The sequence below is a fragment of the Triticum urartu genome, chromosome 7A (genome assembly GCF_056163025.1).
Source record: "Triticum urartu cultivar PI428250 chromosome 7A, HENAU_Tu73, whole genome shotgun sequence".
Taxonomy (NCBI): Eukaryota; Viridiplantae; Streptophyta; class Magnoliopsida; order Poales; family Poaceae; genus Triticum; species Triticum urartu.
The window spans coordinates 184,030,068-184,035,719 of record NC_141879.1 but is presented as its reverse complement, the minus strand read 5'-3'; positions in this window follow the sequence as shown (position 1 = coordinate 184,035,719).

Below are 5,652 nucleotides of genomic sequence, written 5' to 3'. Positions count from 1 at the left end.
TGGTTTATGTAATGCAGCTGCTACCTTTCAAAGATGCATGATGGCTATATTTTATGATTTTTGTGAAAAGATATGTGAGGTATTCATGGATGATTTCTCCGTTTATGGATCCTCTTTTGATGATTGCTTAAGCAACCTTGATCGAGTTTTGCAGAGATGTGAAGAAACTAACCGTGTATTGAATTGGGAAAAGTGTCACTTTATGGTTAATGAATGTATTGTTTTGGGGCACAAAATTTCCGAAAGGGGCATTGAAGTTGATAAAGCTAAAGTTGATGCTATTGAAAAGATGTCGTGTCCCAAGGACATCAAAGGTATAAGAAGTTTCCTTGGTCATGCCAGCTTTTATAGGAGGTTCATTAAGGACTTCTCAAAAATATCCCGGCCTCTGACTAATTTATTACAAAAAGATATACCATTCGTCTTTGATGATGATTGTGTAGAAGCATTAATCTCTGCACCTATGGTTCATCACCCTAATTGGAATTTACCTTTTGAAATTATGTGTAATGCTAGTGATTATGCTGTAGGTGCTGTTCTAGGGCAAAGAGTTGATAAGAAATTAAATGTTATTCAATATGCTAGTAAAACTCTAGAAAATGCTCAGAGAAATTATGCTACTACTAAAAAAGAATTCTTCGCAGTTGTATTTGCTTGTGATACGTTTAGACCTTATATTATTGATTCTAAAGTAACTATTCACACGGATCATGCTGCTATTAAATATCTTATGGAAAATAAAGATGCTAAACCTAGACTTATTAGATGGGTTCTCTTGCTACAAGAATTTGATCTGCATATTATTGATAGAAAGGGAGCTGAGTACCCCATTGCAGACAACTTGTCTAGGTTAGAAAATGTTCTTGATGACCCACTACCTATTGATGATAGCTTTCCTGATGAACAATTAAATGTCATAAATGCTTCTCACACTGCTCCATGGTATGCTAATTATGCTAATTACATTGTTGCTAAGTTTATACCACCTAGTTTCACATACCAACAAAAGAAAAAGTTTTACTATGATTTAAGACATTACTTTTGGGATGACCCACATCTTTATAAAGAAGGGGTAGATGGTGTTATTAGACGTTGTGTACTTGAGCATGAACAGGAATAGATCCTATGCAAGTGTCACTCCGAAGCTTATGGAGGACACCATGCTGGAGATAGAACTGCACATAAGGTATTGCAATCTATTTTTTATTGGCCTACTCTCTTCAAGGATGCCCGTAATTTTGTCTTATCTTGTGATGAATGTCAAAGAATTGGTAATATTAGTAGACGTCAAGAAATGCCTATGAATTATTCACTTGTTATTGCATCATTTGATGTTTGGGGCTTTGATTATATGGGGTTGTTTCCTTCCTCTAATGGATATACACATATTTTAGATGTTGATTACGTTACTAAGTGGGTAGAAGCTGTTCCAACTAGTAGTGTTGATCATAACACCTCTATTAAGATGCTTAAAGAAGTTATTTTTCTAAGGTTTGGTGTCCCTAGATATCTAATGACTGATGGTGGTTCACATTTTATTCATGGTGCTTTCCGTAAAATGCTTGCTAAGTATGATGTTAATCATAGAATTGCATCTCCTTATCACCCACAGTCTAGTGGTCAAGTGGAATTGAGTAATAGAGAACTCAAATTAATTTTGCAAAAGACTGTCAATAGATCTACAAATAATTGGTCCAAGAAACTTGATGATGCATGATGACCCACAAGTATAGGGGATCTATCATAGTCCTTTCTATAAGTAAGAGTGTCGAACCCAACGAGGAGCATAAGGAAATGATAAGCGATTTCCAGCAAGGTATTCTCTTCAAGTACTGAAATAAGTGGTAACAGATAGTTTTTCGATAGGATAGTTTGTAATGAGCAACAAGTAACAAGAGTAAATAAAGTGCAGCAAGGTGGCCCAATCCTTTTGTAGCAAAGGACAAGCCTGGACAAACTCTTATATGATGTAAAGTGCTCCCGAGGACACATGGGAATATCGTCAAGCTAGTTTTCATCACGCTCATATGATTCACGTTCGGTACTTTGATAATTTGGTATGTGGGTGGACCGGTGCTTGGGTGCTGCCCTTACTTGGACAAGCATCCCACTTATGATTAACCTCTATTGCAAGTATCCGCAAATACAACAAAAGTATTAAGGTAAACGTAACCATAGCATGAAACATATGGATCCAAATCAGCCCCTTACGAAGCAACACATAAACTAGGGTTTAAGCTTCTGTCACTCTAGCAACCCATCATCTACTTATTACTTCCCAATGCCTTCCTCTAGGCCCAATCAATGGTGAAGTGTCATGTAGTCGACGTTCACATAACACCACTAGAGGAGAGACAACATACATCTCATCAAAATATCGAACGAATGCCAAATTCACATGACTAATAATAGCAAGACTTCTCCCATGTCCTCAGGAACAAAAGTAACTACTCACAAAGCATAAACATGTTCATAATCAGAGGGGTATTAATGTGCATATAGGATCTGAACATATGATCTTCCACCAATTAAACCAACTAGCATCAACTACAAGGAGTAATTAACACTACTAGCAACCTACTAGCACCAATCCCGGACTTGGAGACAAGAATTGGATACAAGAGATGAACTAGGGTTTTGAGATGAGATGGTGCTGATGAAGATGTTGATGGATATTGCCCTCTCCTGATGAGAGGAGCGTTGGTGATGAAGATGGCGATAATTTCCCCCTCGGGGAGGGAAGTTTCCCCGGCAAAACAGCCCCGCCAGAACCCTAGATTGGCTCCGCCAAGGTTCTGCCTCGTGGCGGCGGAGTTTCGTTCGAGAAGATGTCTTATGATTATTTTCCCATCAAAAGAGTCCATATAGCAGAAGATGGTCACCGGAGGGCCACCAGGGGGCCCACGAGGTAGGGGCGCGCCCAGGGGGTAGGGCGTGCCCCCACCCTCGTGGGAAGGGTGTGGCCCCCCTGGTGAAGTTCTTGCGCTCAATGTTTTTTATATATTTGGAAAACATCATCCGTGAAGTTTCATGACTTTTGGAGCTGTGCACAATAGGTCTCTAATATTTTCTCCTTTTCCAGCCAGAATCCCAGCTGCCGGCATTCTCCCTCTTTATGTAAACCTTGTAAAATAAGAGAGAATAGGCATAAGTATTGTGACATAATGCATGTGTAATAACAGCCCATAATGCAATAAATATTGATATGAAAGCATGATGCAAAATGGACGTATCAACTCCCCCAAGTTTAGACCTCGCTTGTCCTCAAGTGAAAAGCCAAAATCGAAAAATATGTCCACATGTTTAGATATGAAGGTGTCGATAAAAATAAAATACGGACATGAGGGCATCATGATCATTCTTAGAACAACAACTTACATAATTCTTGTCATATGATTTCTTATGCTAGAGTAATAACTCAATCACAATATCAAGTAGGAATCGTATACTTCATTGAAAACTAACAAACTATAATCTCAGTCATTGAGGCAAGTGCAATTTATCATAACATGGGAAAGAGTCAATGTATAAGAGCTTTTCAACAAGTCCACATACTCAACTATCATATAGTCTTTCACAATTGCTGACACTCACACAATACTTATGCGTATGGAGTTTTAATCGGACACAGGGAAAGATAGGGGCTTATAGTTTTGCCTCCCAATGTTTTACCTCAAGGGTAATGTCAACAGTAATAGTTCATGAAAACCCACATCCAATTAGCCATATATACCAGGATCTTTCCAACATATTGTGCTTGCCAAAGGATAAAATGTAAAAAGGAAGGGTGAAGATCACCTTGACTCTATTGCAGTATAGGAGATAAAAGTAAAAGATAGGCCCTTCGCAGAGGGAAACAGAGGTTGTCATGCACTTTTATGGTTGGATGCACAAAATCCTAATGCGAAAGAATGTCACTTTATATTGCCACTTGTGATATGGACCTTTATTATGCAGTCTGTCCCTGTTATTACTTCCATATGACACGATTGTATAAAGCTTATTTCTACCACACCAATCAATCATACATATTTAGAGATCAATTTTTATTGCTTGCACCGTTGAAAACTTACTTGATGGATCTTACTCCACCCATAGGTAGGTATGGTGGACTCTCATGGTAAAACTGGTTTGAGGGTATTTGGAAGCACAAGTAGTATTTCCACTTGGTGCAAAGAATTTGGCTAGCATGAGGGGGAAAGGCAAGCTCAACATGTTGGAGGATCCAAGACAATATAATTTATCTCAGATCTAAGAAAACATAACCCATTACGTTGTCTTCCTTGTCCAATGTCAACTCTTTAGCATGTCATATTTTAATGAGTGCTCACAATCATAAAAGATGTCCAAGATAGTATATTTATATGTGAAGACCTCTCTTTCTTTATTACTTCCTATTAATTGCAACGATGACCAAAACTATGTTTGTCAACTATCAACAACTTTTATTCATCATACACTTTCTATGTGAGCTCATTACTCTCCATACGAGTCACATGATCTACTTGTTTCTTTTTTATTTCTTTCTCTTTCTTTTTTTCACTTGGCATCATGGCAAAAATAATCAAGCCCTTGACTCAACACTAATCTTTATTATATAGCTCACGGACTCGATTACATAGAAGGATAATAAAGCAAAACTCACAACTAGATCATACTAAGAACTTTTATTCTACTACATCAAGATATTACCAAAAGGATCGAACTAAGAAAAACGGTAAAGATAAAAGTGATGGTGATACGATACCAGGGCACTCCCCCAAGCTTGGTAGTTGCCAAGTGGAGTGCCCATACTAGATACTCAATTCTTCTTTGTTGAAGGAGAAAGTGGTGATTTTGTTGATGGCATGGGATTCTTCCTTAATTTGCGTTTGAGGACAGAATTTTGGTCCCTTAGGTCCTCGATCTCCTGCTCCAAGCTCAGTATCTTTTTGCATAGTTCCTGCTTGTTCTCCTGCAAGAGGCGGAAAGTGATAAACTCGATCTTAGGTTTCTTTACCCTATCCGGGTGGCTTGACTTTTTGAATTCCACATGCATGCCCCCAGGTTGAGGTAGTGGGACTTCATCTTCATCTAAGCTCGTCTCCTACTTTCCCTTCGGTTCATAGTCCTCTTCTTCTTCCGTAGTCCAACCACAGTGCTCCACTGTTGGAAATATGCCCTAGAGGCAATAATAAAATGGTTATTATTATATTTCCTTGTTCATGATAATTGTCTATTGATCATGCTATAATTGTGTTATCCGGAAATCGTAATACATGTGTGAATATATAGACCACAACATGTCCGTAGTGAGCCTCTAGTTGACTAGCTCGTTGATCAACAGATATTCATGGTTTCCTGACTATGGACATTAGATGTCATTGATAACGGGATCACATCATTAGAAGAATGATGTGATGGACAAGACCCAATCTTAAGCATAACACAAGATCGTGTAGTTCGTCTGCTAGAGCTTTTCTAATGTCAAGTATCTTTTCCTTAGACCATGAGATTGTGCAACTCCCGGATATTGTAGGAATACTTTGGGTGTGCCAAACGTCACAACGTAACTGGGTGACTATAAAGGTGCACTACGGGTATCTCCGAAAGATTCTGTTGGGTTGGCACGAATCGAGACTGGGATTTGTCACTCCGCATGACGGAGATGTA